Source organism: Coregonus clupeaformis, chromosome 17 (assembly GCF_020615455.1).
Source record: "Coregonus clupeaformis isolate EN_2021a chromosome 17, ASM2061545v1, whole genome shotgun sequence".
Taxonomy (NCBI): Eukaryota; Metazoa; Chordata; class Actinopteri; order Salmoniformes; family Salmonidae; genus Coregonus; species Coregonus clupeaformis.
This window is the reverse complement of record NC_059208.1, coordinates 60,786,308-60,804,971: the sequence shown is the minus strand read 5'-3', so window position 1 is coordinate 60,804,971 and position 18,664 is coordinate 60,786,308. Positions and strand designations below refer to the sequence as shown.

General features: G+C 45.9%; 1 non-coding gene across 1 annotated transcript; it reads right to left on the bottom strand.

Annotated features, from left to right (window-relative positions):
* Positions 1-2,274: 2,274 nt before the first annotated feature.
* On the bottom strand, positions 2,275-2,348 carry trnaa-cgc. Its single transcript has one exon. It is a non-coding gene; the product is annotated as a tRNA-Ala (tRNA).
* Positions 2,349-18,664: the final 16,316 nt, after the last annotated feature.

Sequence of the window (18,664 nt, the reverse complement as noted above, 5' to 3'; positions counted from 1 at the left end):
CAAAGCCCTTTAGATGAGTTCTCTGTACAGCTGCCTCCATCTTTACATTTAAGTCATTTAGCAGACGCTCTTATCCAGAGCGACTTACAAGAGCAATTAGGGTTAAGTGCCTTGCTCAAGGGCACATCGACAGATTTTTAACCTAGTCGGCTCGGGGATTAGAACCAGCGACCTTTCGGGTTACTGGCACAACGCTCTTAACCACTAAGCCACCTGATTTCCTTCTGTTTTTCTCCTCTCTGTTCTAGGCCTTTCTCCTCTCCCCTCTTCTCTGAGCAGAGTAGGCAGGCCTGTTGCCCTAGCAACAGCCCTTAAGACAAGCATGCGTCAAAACTCTGTTCATTTACACAATGTTGATCATTCACATCTGTTTGTAAATGTCCAAACTCACCAAAAATGACATTTGGTAGCTCCTATATGTATAACTTTATGAGCTGGATTGCCTGTTTTGTTTATTTTCGTTTGCACTCGTTAGCCTATTTAGCTAGCAGCTTCCATTGAAATATGCCATTACTTGTGCTAATTTTGTTGGCATTCTGGTAATAGACGCCCACCAATGGGCTTTTTTTGTTAGCCCCACCGTAAGGCGCTACAGAGGGTAGTGCGTACGGCCCAGTACATCACTGGGGCCAAGCTTCCTGCCATCCAGGACCTATATACCAGGCGGTGTCAGAGGAAGGCCCGAAAAATGGTCAAAGACTCCAGCCACCCAAGTCATAGACTGTTCTCTCTGCTACCGTATGGCAAGCGGTACCGGAGCACCAAGTCTAGGTCCAAAAGGCTCCTTAACAGCTTCTACCCCCAAGCCATAAGACTGCTGAACAATTAATCAAATGGCCACCCGGACTATTTACATTGAGCTGAGCAGAAAATTACAACGTGAAGCATTTTACATCAGAGTTTATAAAACGCAGCAAGATAATTCTTATGCGTTTTATCAGTTTTTTCCTCCATAGGAAACGCAGAATTCTGCATTAAAGCGACCCCTAAATTTTACTTGCTAGTTCATTTAAGTAAGTGGCTGAATTAATAAGGTGCATCATATCGTGTTGGCTTTTTTGCCGTGTTTGAGAAGTCAAAGCCCTTTAGATGAGTTCTCTGTACAGCTGCCTCCATCTTTACATTTAAGTCATTTAGCAGACGCTCTTATCCAGAGCGACTTACAAGAGCAATTAGGGTTAAGTGCCTTGCTCAAGGGCACATCGACAGATTTTTAACCTAGTCGGCTCGGGGATTAGAACCAGCGACCTTTCGGGTTACTGGCACAACGCTCTTAACCACTAAGCCACCTGATTTCCTTCTGTTTTTCTCCTCTCTGTTCTAGGCCTTTCTCCTCTCCCCCTCTTCTCTGAGCAGAGTAGGCAGGCCTGTTGCCCTAGCAACAGCCCTTAAGACAAGCATGCGTCAAAACTCTGTTCATTTACACAATGTTGATCATTCACATCTGTTTGTAAATGTCCAAACTCACCAAAAATGACATTTGGTAGCTCCTATATGTATAACTTTATGAGCTGGATTGCCTGTTTTGTTTATTTTCGTTTGCACTCGTTAGCCTATTTAGCTAGCAGCTTCCATTGAAATATGCCATTACTTGTGCTAATTTTGTTGGCATTCTGGTAATAGACGCCCACCAATGGGCTTTTTTTGTTAGCCCCACCGTAAGGCGCTACAGAGGGTAGTGCGTACGGCCCAGTACATCACTGGGGCCAAGCTTCCTGCCATCCAGGACCTATATACCAGGCGGTGTCAGAGGAAGGCCCGAAAAATGGTCAAAGACTCCAGCCACCCAAGTCATAGACTGTTCTCTCTGCTACCGTATGGCAAGCGGTACCGGAGCACCAAGTCTAGGTCCAAAAGGCTCCTTAACAGCTTCTACCCCCAAGCCATAAGACTGCTGAACAATTAATCAAATGGCCACCCGGACTATTTACATTGACACCCCCCCCCCCCTCCTCAACCAGTCCTGGGACCATTGGATAGTTGGGATCCTTGCTCTCAAAGAGCTGCTTGAATGTCTTCGGGTCTGCGTCTATAAGGTCAAGTGCAAAATGGAGGAAGTTAACAATCTGTGGCTTAGATTTAATTCAAAGTTGACACAAATGATAAACTAAGCAATACGATGCAACAAACTACCTCACATATGAAAGACTACCACACAGGCCAGTTCTATAGCCTACACATGGAGAACCTTAAGGCCCAGACATTTACATTTTACTCATTTAGCAGACGCTCTTATCCAGAGCGACTTACAGTCAGTGCATACATATTCATACTGGCCCCCCGTGGGAATCGAACCCACAACCCTGGCGTTGCGAATGCCATGCTCTACCAACTGAGCTACACGGGACTGACTAATACAGTACCAACTAATACTACTCATTACCTCTGTAGCTCAGCTGGTAGAGCACGGCGCTTGTAACGCCAGGGTAGTGGGTTCGATCCCCGGGACCACCCATACGTAAAAATGTATGCACGCATGACTGTAAGTCGCTTTGGATAAAAGCGTCTGCTAAGTGGCATATTATTATTATTATTATTATTATTATTATATTATTATCTGACAGACAGCCCATACAGGACCAACCAACACTACTCACCTGACAGACAGGGCAGCTGTGGACCAGTGCTGCCTTGGCTGCAGTCTTCTGGTCAGCAGCTGCTCTGTTCTTAGCAGCCGCCGCCTTCGCATCCGTCAACAAGTTCAGCTTCAACTTGAGAGTGGAGCAAGTGTTATATATCAATACCGTTGACAATACCCCTCCCCTTCCCTCCATTGTACCCATAGTGCAGAAAAGTGACTTGATAACAGTGGCCAGTTCCAGACCTGAATGGCAGGAGGGTGTGCAGGCTTTTGTTCCAGCCCAGCACACACCTGATAACAAATCATAGTATCACCGTGAATTTGTTAAGTTGATTATTTAAGTCAGGTGTTACAGCTGGGCCGGGACAAAACCCTGCACACACTCCTGCTCTTCAGGACTTCCTGCAATGACTGAAACCAGACCAAAGCAGGAGAACAGTGTTCCAGGTTGAAACAGCTGACCTAGTTGAGAGGTGATGAGACTCAGAACAGTGTTCCAGGTTGAAACAGCTGACCTAGTTGAGAGGTGATGAGACTCAGAACAGTGTTCCAGGTTGAAACAGCTGACCTAGTTGAGAGGTGATGAGACTCAGAACAGTGTTCCAGGTTGAAACAGCTGACCTAGTTGAGAGGTGATGAGACTCAGGCACATCCATTGGTTCTGGAATAGAATGGTGCAAATAAGGTTTGCAATTTGGCATCAATAACATGACAGTAATTCTACCTCAAAAACAAACGTGTGAATCCCAATTCATTTAAAAGCCACCATAGCAGGTAGGACTAAATATGGTTCCATAACCTCGCCTACTAGCTATACCAATGATCTGCTGTCCAGGGGGTAACAGCAAACAGATCAATATCTTCCTGCAGTAAAGCATGCACACTGTTGACTCAAATCAAATCAAATCAAAGTTGATTCGTCACATACACGTGTTTAGCAGATGTTATAGCGGGTGTAGCAAAATGCTTGTGTTTCTAGCTCCGACAGTGCATTAATATCTAACAATTTCACAACATATACCCAATACACACAAAACTAGTAAGGAATGGGATTTAAGATTATATACAGTGAGGGAAAAAACAATTTGATCCCCTGCTGATTTTGTACGTTTGCCCACTGACAAAGACATGATCAGTCTATAATTTTAATGGTAGGTTTATTTGAACAGTGAGAGACAGAATAACAACAACAAAATCCAGAAAAACGCATGTCAAAAACGATATAAATTGATTTGCATTTTAATGAGGGAAATAAGTATTTGACCCCTCTGCAAAACATGACTTAGTACTTGGTTGCAAAACCCTTGTTGGCAATCACAGAGGTCAGACGTTTCTTGTAGTTGGCCACCAGGTTTGCACACATCTCAGGAGGGATTTTGTCCCACTCCTCTTTGCAGATCTTCTCCAAGTCATTAAGGTTTCGGTCCCAGCTTTGATGCACCTGTACTGACCTCGCCTTCTGGATGATAGCGGGGTGAACAGGCAGTGGCTCGGGTGGTTGATGTCGTTGATCATCTTTTTGGCCTTCCTGTGACATCGGGTGCTGTATGTGTCTTGGAGGGCGGGTAGATTGCCCCCGGTAATGCGTTCGGCAGACCGCACCACCCTCTGGAGAGCCCTGCGGTTGTGGGCGGTGCAGTTGCCGTACCAGGCGATGATACAGCCCGACAGGATGCTCTCAATTGTGCATCTGTATAAGTTTGTGAGGGTTTTAGGTGATAAGCCACATTTCTTCAGCCTCCTGGGGTTGAAGAGGCTCTGTTGCGCCTTCTTCACCACACTGTCTGTGTGGGTGGACCATTTCAGTTTGTCAGTGATGTGTACGCCAAGGAAGCTTTCCACCTTCTCCACTGCGGTCCCGTCGATGTGGATAGGGGGGGGTGCACCCTCTGCTGTTTCCTGAAGTCCACGATCATCTCCTTTATTTTGTTGACGTTGAGTGAGATGTTATTTTACTGGTACCACACTCCCAGAGCCCTCACCTCCTCCCTGTAGGCGGTCTCGTCATTGTTGGTAATCAGGCCTACTACTGTTGTGTCGTCTGCAAACTTGATGATTGAGTTGGAGGCGTGCTTGGCCACGCAGTCATGGGTGAACAGGGAGTACAGGAGGGGGCTGAGCACGCACCCTTGTGGGGCCCCAGTGTTGAGGATCAGCTAAGTGGAGATGTTGTTTCCTACCTTCACCACCTGGGGGCGGCCCGTCAGGGAGTCCAGGACCCAGTTGCACAGGGCGGGGTTCAGACCCAGGGCCTCGAGCTTAATGATGAGCTTGGAGGGTACTATGGTATTGAATGCTGAGCTATAGTCAATGAACAGCATTCTTACATACGTATTCCTCTTGTCCAGATGGGATAGGGCAGTGTGCAGTGTGATGGCAATTGCATCGTCTGTGGATCTATTGGGGGCGGTAAGCAAATTGAAGTGGGTCTACGGTGACAGGTAAGTTAGAGGTGATATGATCCTTGACTAGTCTCTCAAAGCACTTCATGATGACAGAGGTGAGTGCTACAGGGCGATAGTCATTTAGTTCAGTTACCTTTGCTTACTTGGGTACAGGAACAATGGTGGGCATCTTGAAGCATGTGGGAACAACAGACTGGGAAAGGGAGATATTTAATATGTCCATGAACACACCAGCCAGCTGGTCTGCGCATGCTCTGAGGACGCGGCTAAGGATGCCGTCTGCGCCGGCAGCCTTGCGGGGGTTAACATGCTTAAATGTCAGTGGCACTGTATTATCCTCAAAGCGGGCGAAGAAGGTGTTTAGCTTGTCTGGAAGCGAGACGTCGGTGTCGGCGACGAGGCTGGTTTTCCTTTTGTAGTCCGTGATTGTCTGTAGAACCTGCCACATACATCTCGTGTCTGAGCCGTTGAATTGCGACTCCACTTTGTCTCTATACTGATGTTTTGCCAGTTTAATTGCCTTGCGGAGTGAGTAGCTACACTGTTTGTATTCTGCCATATTCCCAGTCACCTTGCCATGGTTGAATGCTGTGGTTCGCGCTTTCAGATTTGCGCGAATGCTGCCGTCTATCCACGGTTTCTGGTTCGGGTAGGTTTTAATTGTCACAGTGGGCACATCACCTATACACTTCCTGATAAACTCAGTCACTGTTTCAGTGTATATGTCTAAATTATTTTCAGAAGCTAACCGGAACATATCCCAGTCCACGTGATCAAAACAATCTTGAAGCGTGGATTCCAATTGGTCAGACCAGCGTTGAATAGTCCTTAGCACGGGTACTTCCTGTTTGAGTTTCTGCCTATAGGAAGGGAGAAGCAAAATGGAGTTGTGGTCAGACTTGCCGAAAGGAGGGCGGGGGAGGGCCTTATAACCATCCCGGAAGTTTGAATAGCAATGGTCGAGGATTTTAGCAGCGCGAGTACAACAGTCGATATGCATCGCAGTGCTAGCTGTGCCACTAGAGATCCTGGTTCTAGTCCAGGCTCTGTCGCAGCCGGCCGCGACCGGGAGACCCATGGGCGGCGCACAATTGGTCCAGCGTCGTCCAAGGTAGGGGAGGGTTTGGCCGGCAGGGATGTGGGTTTGTTTCCCACGGGGGGCCAGTATGGAAAAAAAAATATATAAAAAATAAATAAACGTATGCATTCACTAACTGTAAGTCGCTCTGGATAACAGCGTCTGCTAAATGACTAAAATGTTAAAATGTTGATAGAACTTCGGCAGACTAGTCCTCAAATTTGATTTGTTAAAATCCACCGCTACAATAAATGCAGCCTCAGGATATGTGGTTTCCAGTTTGCATAAGGTCCAGTGAGGTTCTTTGAGGGCCGTCGTGGTATCGGCTTGAGGGGGGATATACATGGCCGTGACTATAACCAAAGATAATTCTCTTGGGAGATAATACGGTCGGCATTTGATTGTGAGATATTCTAGGTCGGGTGAACAGAAGGACTCAAGTTCCTCTATGTTACTACAATTACACCACGAGTCGTTAATCATGAAACACACACCTCCGCCCTTCTGCTTCCCGGAGAGATATTTATTCCTGTCTGCGCGATGAACTGAGAACCCATCTGGCTGGACCGATTCCGACAGAATATCCCAAGAGAGCCATGTTTCCGTGAAACAGAGTACAGTGGGGGAAAAAAGTATTTAGTCAGCCACCAATTGTGCAAGTTCTCCCACTTAAAAAGATGAGAGAGGCCTGTTATTTTCATCATATGTACACGTCAACTATGACAGACAAAATGAGAAAAAAAAATCCAGAAAATCACATTGTAGGATTTTTAATGAATTTATTTGCAAATTATGGTGGAAAATAAGTATTTGGTCACCTACAAACAAGCAAGATTTCTGGCTCTCACAGACCTGTAACTTCTTTATGAGGCTCCTCTGTCCTCCACTCGTTACCTGTATTAATGGCACCTGTTTTAACTTGTTATCAGTATAAAAGACATCTGTCCACAACCTCAAACAGTCAAACTCCAAACTCCACTATGGCCAAGACCAAAGAGCTGTCAAAGGACACCAGAAACAAAATTGTAGACCTGCACCAGGCTGGGAAGACTGAATCTGCAATAGGTAAGCAGCTTGGTTTGAAGAAATCAACTGTGGGAGCAATTATTAGGAAATGGAAGACATACAAGACCACTGATAATCTCCCTCGATCTGGGGCTCCACGCAAGATCTCACCCCGTGGGGTCAAAATGATCACAAGAACGGTGAGCAAAAATCCCAGAACCACACGGGGGACCTAGTGAATGACCTGCAGAGAGCTGGGACCAAAGTAACAAAGCCTACCATCAGTAACACACTACGCCGCCAGGGACTCAAATCCTGCAGTGCCAGATGTGTCCCCCCTGCTTAAGCCAGTACATGTCCAGGCCCGTCTGAAGTTTGCTAGAGTGCATTTGGATGATCCAGAAGAGGATTGGGAGAATGTCATATGGTCAGATGAAACCAAAATATAACTTTTTGGTAAAAACTCAACTCGTCGTGTTTGGAGGACAAAGAATGCTGAGTTGCATCCAAAGAACACCATACCTACTGTGAAGCATGGGGGTGGAAACATCATGCTTTGGGGATGTTTTTCTGCAAAGGGACCAGGACGACTGATCTGTGTAAAGGAAAGAATGAATGGGGCCATGTATCGTGAGATTTTGAGTGAAAACCTCCTTCCATCAGCAAGGGCATTGAATATGAAACGTGGCTGGGTCTTTCAGCATGACAATGATCCCAAACACACCGCCAGGGCAACGAAGGAGTGGCTTCGTAAGAAGCATTTCAAGGTCCTGGAGTGGCCTAGCCAGTCTCCAGATCTCAACCCCATAGAAAATCTTTGGAGGGAGTTGAAAGTCTGTGTTGCCCAGCGACAGCCCCAAAACATCACTGCTCTAGAGGAGATCTGCATGGAGGAATGGGCCAAAATACCAGCAACAGTGTGTGAAAACCTTGTGAAGACTTACAGAAAACGTTTGACCTGTGTCATTGCCAACAAAGGGTATATAACAAAGTATTGAGAAACTTTTGTTATTGACCAAATACTTATTTTCCACCATAATTTGCAAATAAATTCATTAAAAATCCTACAATGTGATTTTCTGGATTTTCTTTTCTCATTTTGTCTGTCATAGTTGACGTGTACCTATGATGAAAATTACAGGCCTCTCTCATCTTTTTAAGTGGGAGAACTTGCACAATTGGTGGCTGACTAAATACTTTTTTTCCCCACTGTATACATAAATATATATACACAAATACATACATATATACATATATACATACACTACCATTTAAAAGTTTGGAGTCACTTAGAAATGTCCTTGCTTTTGAAATTAAAGCAATTTTTTGTCCATTAAAATAACATTAAATTGATCAGAAATACAGTGTAGACATTGTTAATGTTGTAAATGGCTATTGTAGCTAGAAAAGGCTGATTTTTTTTATGGAATATCTACATAGGTGTAAAGAGGCCCATTATCAGCAACCATCAGTCCTGTGTTCTAATGGCACGTTGTGTTTGCTAATCCAAGTTTGCCATTTTAAAAAGGCTAATTGATCATTAGAAAACCCTTTTGCAATTATGTTAGCACAGCTGAAAACTGTTGTGCTGATTAAAGAAGCAATAAAACTGGCCTTCTTGAGACTAGTTAAGATGGGCAGTCAGATATGGCTTTTTCTTTGCAACTCTGCCTAGAAGGTCAGCATCCCGGAGTCGCCTCTTCACTTTTGACGTTGAGATTGTTGTTTTGGGACGTCGGCCTCCCGAGTGTGCATTGCTAACTGGGTAACAACATTATTAACACCACCTCACAGCCAATATATAGGATAGCTACAGTGACTTGCGAAAGTATTCACCCCCCTTGGCATTTTTCCTATTTTTGGTGGTTTATATCATTTGATTTACACAACATGCCAACCACTTTGAAGATGAACAATATTTTTTATTGTGAAACAAACAAGAAGAAATACAAAAAAACTGAAAACTTGAGCGTGCATAACTATTCACCCCCCCCCAAAGTCAATACTTTGTAGAGCCACCTTTTGCAGCAAGTCTCTTGGGGTATGTCTCTATAAGTTTGGCACATCTAGCCACTGGGATTTTTGCCCATTCTTCAAGGCAAAACTGCTCCAGCTCCTTCAAGTTGGATGGGTTCCGCTGGTGTACAGCAATCTTAAAGTCAATTTGATTGAGGTCTGGGCTTTGACTAGGCCATTCCAAGACATTTAAATGTTTCCCCTTAAACCACTTGAGTGTTGCTTTAGCAGTATGCTTAGGGTCATTGTCCTGCTGGAAGGTAAACCTCCGTCCCAGTCTCAAATCTCGGGAAGACAAACAGGTTTCCCTCAAGAATTTCCCTGTATTTAGCACCATCCATTATTCCTTCTATTCTGACCAGTTTCCCAGTCCCTGCCGATGAAAAAACATCCCCACAGCATGATGCTGCCACCACCATGCTTCACTGTGGGGATGGTGTTCTCGGGGTGATGAGAGGTGTTGGGTTTGCTCCAGACATAGCGTTTTCCTTGGTGGCCAAAAAGCTCAATTTTAGTCTCATCTGACCAGAGTACCTTCTTCCATATGTTTGGGGAGTCTCCCACATGCCTTTTGGCGAACACCAAACGTATTTGCTTATTTTTTTCTTTAAGCAATGGCTTTTTTTCTGGCCACTCTTCCGTAAAGCCCAGCGCTGTGGAGTGTACGGCTTAAAGTGGTCCTATGGACAGATACTCCAATCTCCACTGTGGAGCTTTGCAGCTCCTTCAGGGTTATCTTTGGTCTCTTTGTTGCCTCTCTGATTAATGCCCTCCTTGCCTGGTCCGTGGGTTTTGGTGGGCGGCCCTCTCTTGGATGGTTTGTTGTGGTGCCATATTCTTTGCATTTTTTTATAATGGATTTAATGGGGCTCTGTGGGATGTTCAAAGTTTCTGATATTTTTTTATAACCCAACCCTGATCTGTACTTCTCCACAACTTTGTCCCTGACCTGTTTGGAGAGCTCCTTGGTCTTCATGGTGCCGCTTGCTTGGTGGTGCCCCTTGCTTAGTGGTGTTGCAGACTCTGGGGCCTTTCAGAACAGGTGTATATATACTGAGATCTTGTGACGGATCATGTGACACAGATTGCACACAGGTGGACTTTATTTAACTAATTATGTGACTTCTGAAGGTAATTGGTTGCACCAGATCTTATTTAGGGGCTTCATAGCAAAGGGGGTGAATACATATGCACGCACCACTTTTCTGTTATTTATTTTTTAGAATTGTTTGAAACAAGTTGTTTTTTTCATTTCACTTCACCAATTTGGACTATTTTGTGTTTGTCCATTACATGAAATCCAAATAAAAATCAATTTAAATTACAGGTTGTAATGCAACAAAATAGGTAAAACGCCAAGGGGGATGAAGACTTTTGCAAGGCACTGTACACTACATGGCCAAAAGTATGTGACACGCCTTCAAATTAGTGGATTCTATATTTCATCATTCATTCATAGAACAAATACAGTATTTATTCATATTAGTGGATTCGGCTATTGCAGCCACACCCGTTGCTGACAGGTGTATAAAATCTAGCACACAGCCATGCAATCTCCATAGAAAAACATTGGCAGTAGAATGGCCTTTACTGAAGAGCTCAGTGACTTTCAACGTGGCACCGCCATAGGATGCTACCTTTTCAACAAGTCAGTTCGTCAAATCTCTGCCCTGCTACAACTGCCCCGGTCAACTGTAAGTGCTGTTATTGTGAAGTGGAAACATCTAGGAGCCTACAAGTGGTAAGCCACACAAGCTCACAGAACGGAACCACCGAGCGCGTAGGGCGTCAAAATCGTCTGTCCTCGGTTGCAACAGTCACTACCGAGTTCCAAACTGCCTCTGAAAGCAACGTCAGCACAAGACCTGCTCGTCGGGAGCTTCATGAAATGGGTTTCCATGGCCGAGCAGCCGCCTACAAGCCTAAGATCACCATGCGCAATGCCAAGCTTCGGCTGGAGTGGTGTATAGTCCCGTGTAGCTCAGTTGGTAGAGCATGGTGCTTGCAACGCCAGGGTTGTGGGTTTGATTCCCACGGGGGACCAGTATAAAAAAATAAAAAATAATGTATGCACTCACTAACTGTTAGTCGCTCTGGATAAGAGCGTCTGCTAAATGACGTAAATGTAAATGTGTAAAGCTTGCTGCCATTGGACTCTGGAGCAGTGGAAACGTGTTCTCTGGAGTGATGAATCACGCTTCACCATCTGGTAGTCCGACGGACAAATCTGGGTTTGGCGGATGCCAGGAGAACGCTACCTGCCCGAATGCATAGCGCCAACTATAAAGTTTGGTGGAGGAGAAATAATGGTCTGGGGCTGTTTTTTCATGGTTCGGGATAGGCCCCTTAGTTCCAGTGAAATCTTAACGCTACAGTATACAATGACATTCTAGATGATTCTGTGCTTCCAACATTTTGGCAACAGTTTGGGGAAGGCCCTTTCCTGTTTCAGAATGACAATGCCCCATTGCACAAGGGTTTGTCGAGATCGGTGTGGAAGAATTTGACTGGCCTGCACAAAGACCTGACCTCGACCCAATCGAACACCTTTGGGATGAATTGGTACACCGACTGCGAGCCAGGCCTAATCGCCCAACATCAGTGCCCGACCTCACTAATGCTCGTGGCTGAATGGAAGCAAGTCCCCGCAGCAATGTTCCAACATCTAGTGGAAAGCCTTCCCAGGAGAGTGGAGGCTGTTATAGCAGCAAAAGGGGGGGGGGGACCAACTCCATGTTAATACCCATGATTTTGTAATGAGATGTTGGATGAGCACGTGTCCACATACACATCACTCAGTAAGGGCTGAATGGAGATGTGGCGTGTCAATTATTGATGCATTGATGACACACAGAATTTGATGACATGACAAAGAACTGATACGATTGTGAAATTAAATTATAAAATGCACCTTCGTATAGGCATTTCTCAGCAATTTATATACATTGTCACGAACCGGCTCAAAGTTCGTAACATAAAGGGAGACACCGTTGGAGACAAGGAATACCAATATATATATATTTATTAACTAAAGTAAACTAAGTATAATTAACAATGATGTGTGTAATCAGTAGGGTAAGTGAGTGTTTAGCATAAATGTAATAATGCCTGGTGTTGAAAGGTGCCAACGCAAACAACCAAATACCACAAAAACAAAAATAAATCAAAGTATCTGCCCGGAGAGAGTCTCCCCCAATGAACGTGGAAGAGGTCCATTTATCCTGGGACACACCCGGGCCCAGGTGTTACCCCATGTAGCTGACGACCCTCCCAACTCCGCCCAACGGCATCCTAATAAGGAAACAAGAGAGAGAGAGAGAGAGAAGACGGCAGACAGAGTGGGAGGGGCGTCACAACATCAGCCTCGTGAATAGGTATCATATAGAAAGCCTTCTATATTATCATGTTACAGAACACATTACTTTGTGAGGATAGAGGTGAAGGTCCTCTGTAGCTCAGCTGAAAACAGCCTCCGTTAGAGATCTAATGTTTTATTGGGGTTTTGTAACCCTGGGAGGCGGAGGTGGAGCCACGTGCCCAAACACTAAACACACACATTATAGAAACTTATCCTACTGCCCTATATTATAAAGCGGAGATGTCTGGCACTGAAACAGTTAACCGCTGCAGTAGGGGAGGTGCTCAGCTCCTCCCACTGTTGGTCATTTGCATATCTGGCGGGTAGCTTCCATTCCTTTCTCTTTGTTACCGAGGCACCCAGCCATGGCCCATCCCCCACTGAACTCTGCACTGGCGGGAAAAGAGAGCCAGGCAGAGTGCTCATTAGCTCATTAGAGTAACTCACACACACACAAACACAGAGACACACACACACACACACACACACACACACAGAGACACACACACACACACACACACACAGAGAGACACACACACACCTTATGGGGAGGACACACAGTTTGCCGCTCTATTTTTGGCAGAGACAGACATATTAGACAGAGACAAGCGACAACACAGCAAGTAACCAGTAATAAACAAAGAAGAGAGGGAGGGACCAAAGGGAGGGAAAAGTGGAGAGAAGTACAGAGCGAGAGAAAGGAGGGCGGGGAGGGAGGGAAGGAGGACGGGGGAGGGAAGGAGGGCAGGGAGGGAAGGAGAGCGGGGAGGGAAGGAGAGCGGGGGAGGAGGGGGAGGGAGAGGGAGGGAGGGAGGGAGGGAGGGAGGGAGAGGGAGGGAAGGAGGGAGGGAGGGAGGGAGGGAGGGAGGGAGGGAGAGGGAGGGAAGGAGGGAGGGAGGGAAGGAGGGCGGGGGAGGGAGGGAAGGAGGGCGGGGAAGGAGGGCGGGGGAGGGAGGGAAGGAGGGCAGGGGAGGGAGGGAAGGAGGGAGGGAGGGAAGGAGGGGGAGGGAGGGAGGGAAGGAGGGGGAGGGAGGGAAGGAGGGGGGGGGGAGGGAAGGAGGGCGGGGGAGGGAGGGAAGGAGCAGATCTGTTAATAACTCAAAAGAACACAGAGTTTAAACACTAGATCACACACACACACACACGGACAAGGAATACTGTCCGAGGTAAGAGAGTTCTCCCTGTTTAAAGAGCTCCACTCTGTTCTACTGTAGTCTGTTTCCATCATTGGCTGAGTGGTGAGAGGAGATTGCATGGAGGATGGCAGGGTCTGGTATGAGGAGAGAGGGTAAGGATGAGAGAGGGAAATGATGGAAGAGAGGAGAGACAAAGAGAAGAGACACAGACCCAGAGGTGGTCTGGTGGGTAAAGCTTGACACCGCACTGTTCTTTGATTGTGCCGACCTGTGCGTGCACGCGTATGTCCTTGGAAACGGTTCAGTGGATAAAAACAGGAAGACAAATAGCAGAGAGAGAGAGAGAAGAGAAAAAACAGAACATCCCCCACATTACATAACTAGACAGGAAATCTGTAGGGGGTGTAGAGAGAGGGGGAGGGGCAGAGGAGGAGGGGGACTTGGAGAGTGGGGGGAGGGGGGAGGGGGACAGGGAGAGGGACTTGGAGAGTGGGGGGAGGGGGGCAGGGGGAGAGGGGCCGGGGGAGAGTATATATACAAGGACAAACACACACTGCATCTTAAACAACATCTCCCTAAAGGCTTTTCACATATCAGCCCTTTCTTTCTTTCTCCTCCCTCCCTCCTCCTCCCTCACTTTCCTTCAAGTCTGTGACTGCAGGAGCCAGACACAGAGAGAGAGAGAGAGAGAGAGAGAGAGAGAGAGAGAGAGAGAGAGAGAGAGAGAGAGAGAGAGAGAGAGAGAGAGAGAGAGAGAGAGAGAGAGAGAGAGAGAGAGAGAGAGAGAGAGAGAGAGAGAGAGAGAGAGAGAGAGAGAGAGAGAGAGAGAGAGAGAGAGAGAGAGAGAGAGAGAGAGAGAGAGAGAGAGAGAGAGAGAGAGAGAGAGAGAGAGAGAGAGAGAGAGAGAGAGAGAGAGAGAGAGAGAGAGAGAGAGAGAGAGAGGAGGGACACAGAACACTAGCTAACAGCTATGTGAGCTCATTCAACCCTGCTTCCCTTGTACTGTCACAAAGCATCCATAAACCAGCATGTTTAAAATAGCTGTAACATACATGAGAGGAAAACATCCTATTTTGCCAAACACACAAAGCAAAGAACAAAGACTTCTCCTCAAACAGACACTGATGTCAACTCAACCTGTGTGTGTGTGTGTGTGTTCCTGCCTACCTGAGATAACTCTATTGCTTACTATGTTATTTCCAAAACAATGAACAGGTGTAGATCACACACACAAGAATAAACACAGGTGTACTGAGAAGTCTCTGGCCAGTGCTATGATAATGTAATCAGGGCCATGCAAAATAAGAGACATGTTCAATGATTAATCACACACACACACACCATGCTTTCTTTATAACTATAACATTGACCTTTGTCCTGATTAACGTATCTCCTGAGCAGCAATAACCTGGCCTGGACTCCTCCAGCTGATTCTGATACAACCTACACTAATACTGGCCTGGACTCCTCCAGCTGATTCTGATACAACCTACACTAATACTGGCCTGGACTCCTCCAGCTGATTCTGATACACCTACACTAATACTGGCCTGGACTCCTCCAGCTGATTCTGATACAACCTACACTAATACTGGCCTGGACTCCTCCAGCTGATTCTGATACAACCTACACTAATACTGGCCTGGACTCCTCCAGCTGATTCTGATACAACCTACACTAATACTGGCCTGGACTCCTCCAGCTGATTCTGATACACATACACTAATACTGGCCTGGACTCCTCCAGCTGATTCTGATACAACCTACACTAATACTGGCCTGGACTCCTCCAGCTGATTCTGATACAACCTACACTAATACTGGCCTGGACTCCTCCAGCTGATTCTGATACAACCTACACTAATACTGGCCTGGACTCCTACAGCTGATTCTGATACAACCTACACTAATACTGGCCTGGACTCCTCCAGCTGATTCTGATACACCTACACTAATACTGGCCTGGACTCCTCCAGCTGATTCTGATGCACCTACACTAATACTGGCCTGGACTCCTCCAGCTGATTCTGATACAACCTACACTAATACTGGCCTGGACTCCTCCAGCTGATTCTGATGCACCTACACTAATACTGGCCTGGACTCCTCCAGCTGATTCTGATACAACCTACACTAATACTGGCCTGGACTCCTCCAGCTGATTCTGATGCACCTACACTAATACTGGCCTGGACTCCTCCAGCTGATTCTGATACAACCTACACTAATACTGGCCTGGACTCCTCCAGCTGATTCTGATACAACCTACACTAATACTGGCCTGGACTCCTCCAGCTGATTCTGATACAACCTACACTAATACTGGCCTGGACTCCTCCAGCTGATTCTGATACAACCTACACGGATACTGGCCTGGACTCCTCCAGCTGATTCTGATACAACCTACACTAATACTGGCCTGGACTCCTCCAGCTGATTCTGATACAACCTACACGAATACTGGCCTGGACTCCTCCAGCTGATTCTGATACAACCTACACGAATACTGGCCTGGACTCCTCCAGCTGATTCTGATGCAACCTACACGAATACTGGCCTGGACTCCTCCAGCTGATTCTGACACAACCTACACTGATCTTAGGCTCATCCTATATAACTACTGCAGTACACCTTTTAAATTCATATACTGTCCTTCCTTACACATTATTGTACTAATGACAAAGTGAAAACAGGTTTTTAGCTATTTTTGCAAATGTATTATAAATAGAAAACAGAAAAAAAACATATTTGCTATAAGAATCGAAATTGAGCTCAGGTGCATCCGGTTTCCATTGATCATCCTTGAGATGTTTCTACAACTTGACTGGAGTCCACCTGTGGTAAATTCAATTGATTAGACATGATTTGGAAAGGCACACACCTGTCTATATAAGGTCCCACAGTTGACAGTGCATGTCAGAGCAAAAACCAAGCCATGAGGTCGACTGAATTGTCCATAGAACTCTTTAAAAGTTCTTTAAATGTTCAGTTTTGACTGACCTTCATGTCTTAAAGTAATGATGGACTGTAATTTTTCTTTGCTTATTTGAGAAGTTCTTGCCATAATATGGACTTGGTCTTTTACCAAAATAGGGCTATCTTCTGTATACCAACCCTACCTTGTCACAACACAACTGATTGGCTCAAACACATTAAGAAGAAAATAAATTTAAAAGGCACACCTGTTAATTGAAATGCATACCAGGTGACTACCTCATGAAGCTGGTTGAGAGAATGCCAAGAGTGTGCAAAGCTGTCATCAAGGCAAAGGGTGGCTATTTGAAGAATCTCAAATATAAAACATATTTGGATTTGTTTAACACTTTTTTGGTTACTACATGATTCCATATGTGTTATTTCATAGTTTTGATGTCTCCACTATTCTACAATGTAGAAAATAGTAAAAAAAAATTAAGAAAAGCCCTTGAATGAGTAGGTGTGTGCAAACTTTTGACTGGTACTGTATATATATTGTATTGGGTAAAAATAATGCTTAGGCAGCCCGCCCAAGGATTACAATGGCAGAAAAATCCCTGGTCTTAATCTAGTCTCTTTACCAGTCTACTGATTAGCTGTATCACATAGACTGGTCTGGGATCTGCAGTTAATCCTAATCTCTAGTAATCCTGTTGGACTAAACACAGCTCCTTCTGGTCCCCTGACTAGACGAAACACACACACACACACACACACACACAGCTTATCACACAAACTAGGGTCCTGTTCAAGTACACACGATCTTTAAAAACACAACATTGCTAAATTATACCTACACCTCTAGAAAGGTGGCCAGGTGGCGCAGTGGTCTAAGGCACTAGAGATCCTGGTCTGGATCACCCGTACATCCAGTAACCAGAGAACAGCAGCAAACAGCCAACCCTCTATCCTGCGCTAACTATCTGTCACAGTACTATATTATTAGGATACATCCAGTAACCAGAGAGCTAACAGCAGCTAACAGCTAACCAGAGATAACTAGCTGTCACAGTACTGTATTATCAGGATACATCCAGTAACCAGAGAGCTAACAGCTAACCAAAGCTAACTATCTGGTCATGGTCTTGTAGTAGATGCGAGCCTCAACTGGAAGCCAGTGGAGTGTGCGGAGGAGCGGGGTGACATGAGAGAACTTGGGAAGGTTGAACACCAGACGGGCTGCAGCGTTCTGGATAAGTTGTAGGGGTTTAATGGCACAGGCCTGGCAAGAGGCAAAAGGCCTCATTTGGGGCCTGGTTAAAATAAGTAAGACGAGACAGACGGAGGACACTTGGCCACAGATACATCAGCAGACTGTGGGAACAAAGCACATCAAGAGAAACATCGCCACACTACATGGAGAGAACAATGGCAACAAGAAACAACATGGCACAAACAATGTTAATGGCAGATAACAGCTTTGGGGACCTTTAACAGAATGTGACTGGCAGATCGAGTGCTTTATGTAGAGGATGAGGGTAGGTATCTCAGGTAGAGGGAAGGTTTTTAAAAATCATTTTTTAGTCATTTAGCAGACGCTCTTATCCAGAGCGACATACAGTTAGTGAGTGCATACATTTTTCATAAATTAAAAATACATTAAAAATAATGTAAAGGGGAAGGTTGGTATCTCAGGTAGAGGGGAGGGTTGGTATCTCAGGTAGAGGATGAGGGTTGGTATCTCAGGTAGAGGGGAGGGTTGGTATCTCAGGTAGAGGGGAGGGTTGGTATCTCAAGTAGAGGGGAGGGTTGGTATCTCAGGTAGAGGGAGGGTTGGTATCTCAAGTAGAGGGGAGGGTTGGTATCTCAGGTAGAGGGGAGGGTTGGTATCTCAAGTAGAGGGGAGGGTTGGTATCTCAAGTAGAGGATGAGGGTTGGTATCTCAGGTAGAGGGGAGGGTTGGTATCTCAGGTAGAGGGGAGGGTTGGTATCTCAAGTAGAGGGGAGGGTTGGTATCTCAGGTAGAGGGGAGGGTTGGTATCTCAGGTAGAGGGGAGGGTTGGTATCTCAGGTAGAGGGGAGGGTTGGTATCTCAGGTAGAGGGGAGGGTTGGTATCTCAGGTAGAGGGGAGGGTTGGTATCTCAGGTAGAGGGGAGGGTTGGTATCTC